This window comes from Rosa chinensis, chromosome 6 (assembly GCF_002994745.2).
Source record: "Rosa chinensis cultivar Old Blush chromosome 6, RchiOBHm-V2, whole genome shotgun sequence".
NCBI classification, from domain to species: domain Eukaryota; kingdom Viridiplantae; phylum Streptophyta; class Magnoliopsida; order Rosales; family Rosaceae; genus Rosa; species Rosa chinensis.
Genome location: NC_037093.1, coordinates 50,386,906 through 50,399,009, shown reverse-complemented (window position 1 = coordinate 50,399,009; position 12,104 = coordinate 50,386,906).

The window sequence follows — 12,104 nt, the reverse complement described above, 5'->3', positions numbered from 1 at the left end:
TATTCACAATTATAAGATAACAAAATTCAATATATGTTATTAAATCGTAACATAAATAAATTAATGCAGCGGTTATATACCTAAGGAAATGGGTTCAAATCCCATTAATGCTTATGGCATTACGTACAGGTAATAAATTTGGCAAATGCTTCTGGCACAATGTTTATGTAATAATCGCGTAATAATTTCGCCCATAATGCTTCTAGCATAAAGAATTATAATGGCAGATTCAAATTTGTGTAACCAAAAATTAAGCCCATAAATCACACAATACACAATATTCAGATGTAGTAATAAAAGATACATTGTGAAATTATTATGGCAATTGTTTTGGATAAATGTCAATCAAAACCAAAACATGAATTGAATCAATTGATCAAGTACCAATTAAATGGAGTTGAATCTACTTCTGGCAGTATTAATATTAAATGGTGGTTATAATTACCAATTTGCCATAATGGCACAGTGGACGACATGCTGGGCTGGTACACACTGTGGCTGGGTTCGAATCCCAGAAATAGCAGATTTTATTTTTGCATGATTGATTGATGCTCTCTAGTTGTAAATTGGTGCTACTGGACCAAATGCAGCCAAAGTATCCTAATTTTTTTCTTCTTCTTTTTCCAATCAAACAATCCAAAACACATGAACAAATATATACAAATACGTATACCAAGTAAATAAATCATGTAGGATTTGCTAGGGTTCATGCATTAGGGTGATTTTTCATATTCAATCAATAGGCTTCAATAAGTAAGAAGCATGAATATAAAATTAGATTTTGGAAAACATTACTTGATGAAGAACGGATGAATCTTCAGCTTATGTGTACAGAACTGAGAAGGTTGTCTTCTCAGCCAATCCAAGAGCTATTCGCCTCTTTTAGTGGGAAATCCCGAATCTCAAAGCTATTCCTGTGATGCCCCGGAAATTCGTAATTATTTGCCGAGGATTTTCTGGAATTAATTTTATAACTATTGGACGGTTTCGTGGCTCGTGGATGGAGCGGAAGTGTTTTGGGCGAATAATTAATTGAAGAATATGGTTTTAGGGGGGTTGCCAAAGGTTGAATTTTTAGTCGTTGGGATTCTCCAAAAACTTCCTTCACGAAAGTTGTAGAGCGCGTCGATACGAGTTCGTGGACATGTGGAACGCGGAAATCGGAGTTCGTATGAGAAAGTTATGGCCATTGGAAGGAATTTCCATTTTGGTATAAATAGAAGTTTCCCAAGTTGGAAACTTACTATTTTCATTACTTCCATTTTCAGAAGTTTACTTTCTCTCTCTTCTCTCTCGGCTGCACCTTCAGAATCGAAATAATCCGACTGACCCGACCCAGACCCGGTCGATCCGACCCGACTTTTCCGGAGAACTGCGGCGGTCTCCGGCGACGAAACTTTCCAGATAGGATCGTCTCCTCCATCTGGTCGTCCCTCTGGTGTCCTCTAGCGCCGATTCTCCTCCACGGCGGCGCTGCAAGGCAGTTCAGTTGTGGATTTCAAACCCGGTCGGAATTCCTTGTTTCGACGTCGGCAAGGCTTCAAGTCTTCTTGGTTGAACTCAGAGCGGCCTCGTTGATCGATCCTTGGTGGTTGTTTGGATCGATTCATGTGAAACTTCGATCAACTCGGATTGGATTACTGTTCACGGCTTGTGAGGTAGTTTTCGACCCCTTATGCTTGTTTTCTGACTTCGAGCTAGTTATGAGAATTCACAAGCATGCTTAGATGAAGAACTTTGATGTTGGGAGTTTTGTGAAATAATGTGTTTTTGGCCTGCGGCGGTGCACCACCGTCTGTGGTGGCGTTCCGGCGGTGTTCCGGCCACTTAAGGAACTTTTTTTGGTATTATATATGTTCTACTCGTTGATACGAGCGTTTCGATATATAATATGTAAATTTTGGAGTTCGTATGGAATTGTTATGATTTTTGCAGTTTCATACCGATCGATTTATTCGATCCTTGAGGATTTGAGGGTCTGATCGACATGTGGTTTGGTCACATCGATCGTGGACGTATTCCGGGGACTTTGGGAGGTCTCGGATGTGGTTTCGCCTCATTTGGCGTCACCTTGGGAATTCTGGTTCGATTTAGGGTTTCGAACGTTATTCTATGTGATTCGTTGACTGAATGAGAGCTGTAATTCCTTAGGTACGTGACGTAGTACTCCTCGGATGGCTATTTTGTGGATTGGCTGCCTTGTTCTGTATTGAAGACGCAGCGGGAGATTCAAGGTGAGTAATCTCACAAGGTTCATTAATGAATGGAATACCTTTATCTTTTGGTGAGTAAATCTCACGATATTTGTTATGAGCAGGATCGATATTTGTTATGAACATGATTACCCTATTGTCTTGGAGTTATTAGGTTAACTACGACTATAGTTGGTATTAGTGGCATTTCTAAGTGGATGACTATGTGTGTCTATATATATATTATGGGATATATATATATATATATATATATATTCATGTATTAGTGACTTCGTGGTGAATCTTTGTGATGATTGTCATGTGTAGCTTGTGTAGGAATATGAGTAGGATGGTTGAAATCTATGTGATGAATCGCTATCTATGTGATGACCAGCGAAATCTATGTGATGACCGCTATCTATGTGATGACCAGTGAAATCTATGTGATGATCGCTATCTATGTGATGACCAGCGAAATCTATGTGATGATCGCTATCTGTACGATGATTGGCGAGATCTGCATGAATCTATGTGATGATCCTTGAAATCTAGGTGATGATCAGTGTGATGATTGCTCGGTAGCGGAGCTGAGTTGTTATTAAGTTAACAAAGATTGAGAGGACTGCTGTGATGGTTGGGGTTACCTACAGACGTCAGAGTGTAGGATTACTATGATTTGAATTGCTTGACTTAATGTGACCTCCTGAACTAAATTATATGTAGGGGTTACTATGATTTGTTTGGCTTGTTTTGATATGTGATTGCCTTGTTTCTTCTTGATTGTATTGATTGATGGTTTGATTTATCTTAAGAGCATAGTGGTGACGAATTGTACTCTGTGTTGAGGATAGGAAGGTGACTCTTTGATTTTCACCTTTGATGTCATGTTGATGACAAAAGCTCCTAGGGGGGGGGGGGAATGGGAAATGAGTATGATTATGAAATTCGCCGTAGTGCGTTAGGATGGCGTCAAACATTGCTTGAGGAAGTCTTGTTTGACCGAAATTTGTGTAATTGGATGCTAGGATTGAGGTTATGAGCAGGAGGCTTTTGTGAAATTTGTGTAATTGGTTTTGAGTTACTCATACGAGCTTCATAAGCTTACTGGGTTTTGTTGTGTGGAAACCCGGTGCACTATTCAATGGAATGGTGTAGGGGTTAATCCTGCAGGTCAGGGAAATCGTGGCTGAAGCTGAGGTGGCGCTTTTGCAGCTTTACAGTAGGAAGCCATCTTTGTGACTTTACCGTTGATAAGGACTTCCGTTGTATAGTTACTCTGAGCTGCATTTACGTTTTATTTTGTTGTTGACAATTTAATTCGTAAGCATTGTAATATATAACTCTATGGAGCGAGTGTATGTTAACTTTGAGGGTTCAGGGCATCAGTATGTACTTGGTTAAAAGGAAAAAGATTCCAGGTATTTTGTATTGATGACTGAACGTTCATGCATATATAATTATGGGATTATATATATCGATTTTCTTGTGTGTAAAATCAGGGGCGTGACAATTCGATCCAAATCTTAGAGCTAGTCGTGAACACGGAGCAGATTCTCTTCTGAACAGCTCCCACTTCGAATAGTGTACAGGTCTCAAAACGACTCCAATAGGGCTGAAATTTGGAGGTCAGATAGAAGAGGCAGAGACGAACAACTTTGATGAAGGAAAGATTTTGATCTGAGGTCCCGATCAAGAGGTTTCGGAGCGTGCAAACAGGCTGCAGCAGGGGGTTTTTTTCCTCTGGCTAGGGCTTGGGTTAGAGCTTCGTGCTGATAACGTGTTATAAAACAGAAAAATTTTTGAGAGAGAGAGAGAGAGAGAGAGTTTGGACGCATGGAGATAGAGTGTCTATTCATCTCACCATGAGGGGGTTTATATAGGAGTACAGGATGTATACAAATAGGCAACGTTTAATAGCAACGTCAATTACTCCTATTCACAATCCTATCAATCACTAATCTATAGTGAAAGGCATATATGACTCTCCATCTATTTACATGATATTAGCCATAACTATTTACAACAAGTATAATAACTAATAAAGTCTGAGATAGTCCTGGAATTCACCCCTTCATACTAGTATTGCAACTAGACAGTAGAAGTGCCTAGCTGGTTCGCATATACATGGTTCTCTTGATCATGATCTGTGAACCAAACTGCTGAATATGAACAAGCGGCTAATACCTAATAGTTGTGCATTCCTACCATAAATGCATAGCATATTCAGTTGTTTTCCATTTAGGAGCGAGTTTCTACTTCTGTTTGTCCTGGACAGCGAGACTTCGATCAATAGAGAGGTTTCTGTTACTCTAATGGATGAAGTTTAATCAACTATTCTAGAGACTTAACTATAACCAACTTATAGTCTATAGTGAAACTTACACCCTATATTTTCATATGATGATAAATCTCCGAACTAACTTATAGTTGTACAGTTGTTTTAGTTTGTATACCAACAGAAAGACTTTCTTGCTAACTCACACTGTTGGAACCATAAATTTAACATCAGGCTGTAAATGCTTGCCTTCATTAGTTCATTAATCAATAACTCGTTAGTTTTTTTTGGAGTAATAATGAAGTTTTGCTTTTTTCATACATCAGGCCATGTACATTGCTGAATTCCCCATCACAGCAGATTAAAAGTTACATATATGAAAAAACAGGATGAAAAAAAAAACTGTAGACTACTTCATGTCACTTGTACTACCATAGAACTTGGGGCTACTCCACGTCTATTGCTCTGATACGGATCATGGAAAAATTCTCTGCTGTATAAGCTCAGTGTAGTATGATCCGTAATATGTCAAAAATGGAAAACAAAAACGAAAGCAACCCACAAGAAATTGTAATACCACAAGACAAGATTAGCATAACTAACTCAAGTGATAGTACAACTGTACGAGTTATTTGAGTCACATCAACAGAAATACTACTTATTATACCTTACATTGCTGGCACTAGAATAATACATTTATTCACCAAATAACAAGAAACTAGAGGAAATGCAAGACTCTTTCAATTTTGGAGAAGGGATTTACTAGTTAAACACCTTTTTTATTCCAGTAACTTCCTAGTTATGAAAACTTGCCAATTTATTGATGGTTACTGTACTCAACGGCTCAGAAAGGCACGTCCGAGTCCTGGTTGATGATAGTCCCTTTGCCACAAAATGCATGGTGGGTCGTGATTTCAGATTAGTGCTGGCGCAGGCCAAGGCCATTGTAACTAAGGAAACCACTCGCACTGCTAATCGACTTGAAGGAGAACGAAGTCGTTGGTCTAGCAAATCCTTCAAAAGCTATTCTCCATTTTCTGATAGAGAAGTCAGTAGCTCCCCTGGATGCCTTCCCATCATGATTTCTAATGCCACCAACCCAAAGCTGTATACATCACACTTATCTGTCACTTGCATTGTGAATGCGAGCTCTGCATTCTCATTAAAATAACAAAATCAACCAACATTTTTCCATCATATATATACATATATAAAACATTAATGCAAATGGGCGAGCACGAACATCTGTATAAATGAAATACAAAGTTTATGAGTTTATTGAATGGCTGATACCTGGAGCCATGTAGCCATAAGACCCCGCTACATCAGTCCAGTTTGAGGATTTTGAGCTCAGTAGTCTTGCTGTTCCAAAGTCTGATAGGCGTGGCACGAAATCCTGATCTAGTAATATGTTGCTCAAAGTTATGTCATGGCGAGAACGATTGGGTGAGAGCAGTCATTATGCAAGTGAGAAATAGCATCAGCTATTCCTTGCACAATTTCCACCCTTGTGTGCCAGCCAAGTACTTCTGCTTCGCCCTCCACTCCATACAATACCATTTTCAAACTACCTCTCTCTGCATATTCATACACCAAGTACAAGCACCCCTTCCAGGAACAGAACCCATAAAGTTTTATTACATTTCTGTGCATCACTTCTGTCAAGGTTCTTATCTCATTCTCAAAACTCTTGTGATTCAATTCTGGAATGTCGTCACTAGAATCTACCGACATATTCAATTTCTTAACTGCAACGACTCTGCCTCTGTCCAACACAGCCTTGTAGACACTTCCAAAACCTCCTCTTCCAATGAGGTACTTTTTAGCAAAGTTCTCGGTGGCAGTGATGATTTCAGAAAATGTAAGTTTACTATGTCTTCCCCAAATAATTGAATCAAAACTTTTAGACACCGTAGGATGATCAATGTAATAGTGACCGTTTAGGTTTTCCACAATTTCACATTCGCTAGTTTGTTTCTTGTGTGTTGGATATTTACTAGAGAGGTTTTGGCTTAGTCCCCCTCTCCTTGTATCTCTTTTAACTTCTTTAAATAAATTTTGAGGCGTTAAGGAGGTTCATTTCCTTTCTTAACCCTCTATTCAGCCAAAAAAAAAAAAAAGGACGACAACAAGAATCTTCTCTTTGGAATTTTTGGGACCCGAAGTGCATGGAGTTAGTCCCTCTATTTCACCACACAAACCACTATTTCCAATGAAAGCATTATGCGGAAGCTTCTTTTGGAAAATGCCACCAGTTGGGATTGGACCTGTCAAGTTGTTGTAAGAAAAATCAATGCGGACAAGACTAACCATGCTGTAAAATGTTGATGGGATATTCCCAGAGAGTTGGTTATGCGAGACATTAAGAATCTCCAGCATTATAAGCTTGGCAAGGTTTAATGGTAGTGATCCCGAGAATGAATTGCTACTTAGGTCCAACAAGTACCGCAGGTGTAGATTACCAATCTCCTCAGCCTCAGGTATTCCACCAGATAATTTGTTGTGGCTTATGTTCAAGCATGTTAAGCTCTCAAACATTCTAGGGTCGACTAGTAATACCCCTGTAAAATTATTATTATGTTTAAGAAAAATATGATTTGTATAGAGAATTGATGGGAGAATTGTGGTAGTATTATTGATGATAAGAGCCCTATATATAGGGATTTACAGAGTACACAAAAGGTAATAGAATCTGAACATAATTAGGAAATCTAGAACCTTCTCCTATTACAACTCTAAGACTAAACCCTAGTTTGAAGAGGCACACATGATGTCGACTTCCTACAACACTCCCCCTTGTGCCGCTCAAACTTGGTGATGACGCTTTGATCGTTGCCTCACTAAAAACCTTGCCAAGCAACAAAAACCCTGTGGGACAAAAATAACCCTGGTCGAAGGACAAAAAGAGCACAACACGTCCTTCACTCCTCGAGATCGAACATGTAGACATCATACCTCCCCCTGATGTCAATATCTCCACCTGATTGCTACAATCATGGGAATTCGGATAACTGTATCAATCCGATGCTCTTCACATGTTTTTCGAAGGTGGATTTAGGTAACGACTTAGTAAATAAGTCCGCTACATTATCCTCAGATCAGATTTGATTCACTTCAATATTTAGAAGTGCTTGTTGTTGCTGATTGTAAAAGAACTTAGGCGATATATGCTTTGTGTTGTCGCCCTTGATGAAACCTAATTTCATTTGCTCAATACAAGCTGCATTATCTTCATAAATGCATGTAGGTTCATATGTGGTAGACTTCAAACCACAAGTTCCTCGAATATGTCTAATTACAGACCTTAGCCATATGCATTCTCGCACGGCTTCATGTAGAACAATAATCTCTGCATGATTTCAGGAAGTAGCAACAAGGGTCTGCTTTGTAGACCTCCAAGATATCGCAGTGCTTCCCATGGTAAAGACATAACCCATTTGGGAGCGACCTTTGTGAGGGTCAAAAAGATACCCTACATCAGCAAAATCCATCAAAACATCATCATCGTTTGGATGTAAGGGAGGAGGATGGGTGGCCGGCGGCTTTGCCGATCATGGCATTTTGGACGGTGCCACTTGGGCTAATGAGATATGTTCTCATTCTTCCGTCATTATTTTCTCTCTGTAGGGATAAAACAAGCTCATATCTATCGTACATTTTAAGTAACGAAAGATTGTCTTTATATCAATCCAAAGGCGTTGCGTTGGCGTAGAGCTACATCTAGCCAACAAGTTCATAACAAATGAGGTGTCCGGTCTTGTATTGTGTTAAGTGCAATAATGTGCCTATTGCACTTAGGTAAGACAATTCTGCCAATTAACACGTCTTCGTCATCATCCCTGGGACAAAACGTATCCCTCTTAGGGTCAAGACTATGGACGACCATGGGAGTGCATCTTTGACTTTATCAAAATGCAAAGCATTTATTGACACGGTATACAAGTTCTAAGTCTAGACAAAACTATGTTCTCCCAAGGTCCTTCATCTCAAACTCGGATTTCAAGTGTTCAGCGGTTTCTCTTAACTCTCAAGGGTTCCAATTATGTTTATCAACTTAAACCGTGACAATTGCAAATTCAGAACTTGTCATGAAAACGCAGGGGCATAGTTCTTCATATCCCTTCCCAATCAAGTAGTCACTTTAGTGAGCGTTTCACCCTCATTGCAAACTCGCTCCGTGGTCAAGAGCCACTTGATTTGGGTAAATGAAGTCCACAAGAACCTTCATTATATTCCGTATCTAGATCCCTATAGAGATACGTAGTGACCACATTCGTAAGCTGCATGTTCAGTTATTTGGAAACTACCAAACTAACAAGATAGTGGAGTGCAATGACATTCATTACGAGAGAATATGTCTTCTCGTAGTTGATTCCAGGGCGTTTTGTGAGAAGGCTTGCGCCATAAGGTGAGATTATCATATCTTTTTCTCATTACGTACGCTATCTAATGAAGACCTTTTAATGTAAACAGGTTTTATGTTAGGAGGTGTTGGCATCTTAGGCCCGAAATCCTTCCTCTTCGTTAGTGAATCCAATTCAACCTGGATCACATCTTTTCATTTAGGCCAATTTTCTCTACGTTGACATTCTTCAACGGAGTAAGGTTCGATGTCATTGGTCTCAATAATTCCACGTCCTCATGTACACTAGTGTAGTTCGTAGAGATCTCTATATTCTCAAGAATTGATTCTAACATTGAGGCGACCCCTAACGCGTCCCCCAATGATGTCTCTTGGACATAACCACAATCCAGAATATTCTCATGAGACGGATTTTGAGTATCAATGATCAATGGATCAAGTTGTGCCAAACTCGCTCTCTTCCTAGGGCGAGAATCCATCGAACCTATGGGTCTCCTACGCTCTCTAGCGGAACCCATGGCCTATAACACCATTATGCCACCTTGTGGCATCACCATACCACCATGTCTTCCTGTGGGACATCAATCCTTGCAGACATGTATGCAGCAGGTATATGTGATCTCGTCCCTTTTAGGGATCAAGATGAGACATAGTGGGGACAGACCACAACAATTCATGTCGTTCCTGTAGAACGTTGACGTTCTAATCTCCTCCTAACGACGGGAAAACTGTCTCATCAAAGTGACAATCCGCAAATCCAGCGAAAAAAGAGATCGCTAGTAATGGGTTCTACATAGCGGACTTATAGTTGGAGACTCATGTCCAACACACACACACACACACACACACATACATACATATATATATATATATGCATTCGTTGCAATGACTCATGTTGATGCACTGTGACGGTGCAATTGGCACATGAACCGCACACTCAAATATGCATAAGTACGAGATATTAGACTTGAACCCAGCCACTAGCTGTAATGCAAATAAAAGTTGAGTGGCTGCTATGAATCATAGATGAATTAGCATAGCTACATGCGATATTGCATAACCTAAGCGGAAATATTGGTGCGCATTACCAATGTCCGGGCTACCATCGTAGTCGTTTAATGGTGGCTTTTCCGCGAGACCAATTGGGTGTGTATATGGAAATATGATACTTGATATCAATACCCAATTATATGCAATAGTCATTGAAAATTTTCGATGTAAACTCTCTAGCATTTTCAAGTCAAATTGACTGAACGGGATGATCCGGGTAATGAGCCCGTAGCCATATGATTTGGGCTAGGAGTTCATCTTAAGCAGCATTACGAGTGGACGATAGTGTGACACGTGACCAGTGTGTCAGCATATCAATCAACAGCATAAAACATCTAAGCAGTCCGCAAGTTGGTTAAGTCGATCCACATAATCCCCTTAGATTCTTTGTAAGAATAAAATTATTTCTTTAGTGTCCTTTGAATAGGATGGTCGTGATCCTTAAAAAACAAGCTTTACAGAATGAAAGATTGACCTTATAATCAACCAATGAAGGTTTTGGTTGAGCCACAATGTCACAATTTACTTTGAGAAGTAGAGAGAGGAGTCAAGTCTCCATACATGGCGTCAAAGCCATGATTTTGCTGCAGGGGGATCACAGCGCCGGTGGTGCATGGCGGCGGCACCCCAAGGAGCAGCGGCGGTGCAATACTCTCTTTGAATTGACTTTTGATTCTTACTTCTCTTCGTTCTGAAGAAGAGATGTCCATGTGAAGTCTTTAGTATCACGGATCATCATATCATGACCTGGGTGTCTTAAACTGTCGTGCCAAAGCCTATATGTGTCAAAATCCCATAAGTCGTCTCTCATGACATGGTTGGATTCAATAACTCGAATAGTGGTTGCATACAACCCACTAGAGCAACACATAAGTTTCTCTAATACTCGTTTATGTCCGTAGTCATTAGAGGTGATGCAAAGGAACTCTTGTCCATTCTCACAATGTGTTTCCACATGAAACCATTGGCTCTTATATCTTTCAAATAATAATGTTCGAATTAAGGTATGTCTAGGACATTAAGTAAAAGGTATGTCCAAGACATTAAGTAAAAGAATCGACACTTTATTAATAGCCAATGATTACATCAAAATTTCTTTAACCAAAATCTAATCCAAAATGAAATCAAAGACAGATTGTAGTCACTCAATCCGTTTGGTTACTCCAATCAAATATGACCAGAAAAGTAGAAAGAGATGTCGGTGGAGTGAGGCTCTCTTAAGTACCACTAATCGACATCATACTTAATTAGGTGAGCCTAGAGAGCAAGAGTTAATACAAAATGTCATTACTGCCATTACATAATTCTTGGAAATAAAAGACTATAATAAAAATCTGCGGCATTTTTTTTTTCATCGCCAGATTTAAAGTCTTCTTGAACTCGATGTCATGATCGCCATGAGGCGGCTACCTTCTTAGGTACATTGCAAACTCATGTCCATTGATCAAACGTTCCATATCAGAAATAGACACCATGAAGAGGATTCTCCCTTGATTGAGGCGCATTGGCGCAATGTGCATGGTCCCTAGGACCGGAGGCGTTGGAAAATTATGACCATGGCCAACATTGGCTCTATGGTTTCCAACCCTTCGTCCCTCAAAGTCACGGCTCCTACGGTGGCGTGATTGTCACCTTTGGAAACTACCTTCATGAGCATTTTGATCATATGGATCATGACGTCTATGGCGACTTCTTGTAGCCATGAGACGATGCTCTGGATAGCTATCTCGAAGCCTATCAATTTCTCTTCTCACAAGCTTGTTGCCTTGCCTTTCAGCAATTTCCATAGCTTCAATAAGCCGTTGAAAGCTTGTGATCTGTCTTGTATTTATATGAGTCCGAAATAAATCACAGGACCTCATAGCATAGACAGGGAAGGTATTGAGGGTTTTCTCAATCAATTGTTCTTCTGTGATCGTCTTGCCACAGAAGCGCATCATTCCTATGATGCGGAGAGATTTCGAATAAAATTGTATGACTGTTTCAAAGTCAGAGAAGCGAAGATCATTCCATTCTGCTTCTAAATTCGGAGGGATGGAGTCACGAACGTTGCCATAACGTTCACGAAGCGCTTGCCAGAGTTTTATAGCGCTATCCTCATTCATGAACTCAAACCTGAGGTCCCTATCCATGTGACGCATCATTAGGGAAAGTACCCTAGAATTGTCGATCTCAGTTTGAGGGTCTAGAGCAGTTCCTTTATGACAAAGCTCTTGGATTGTAT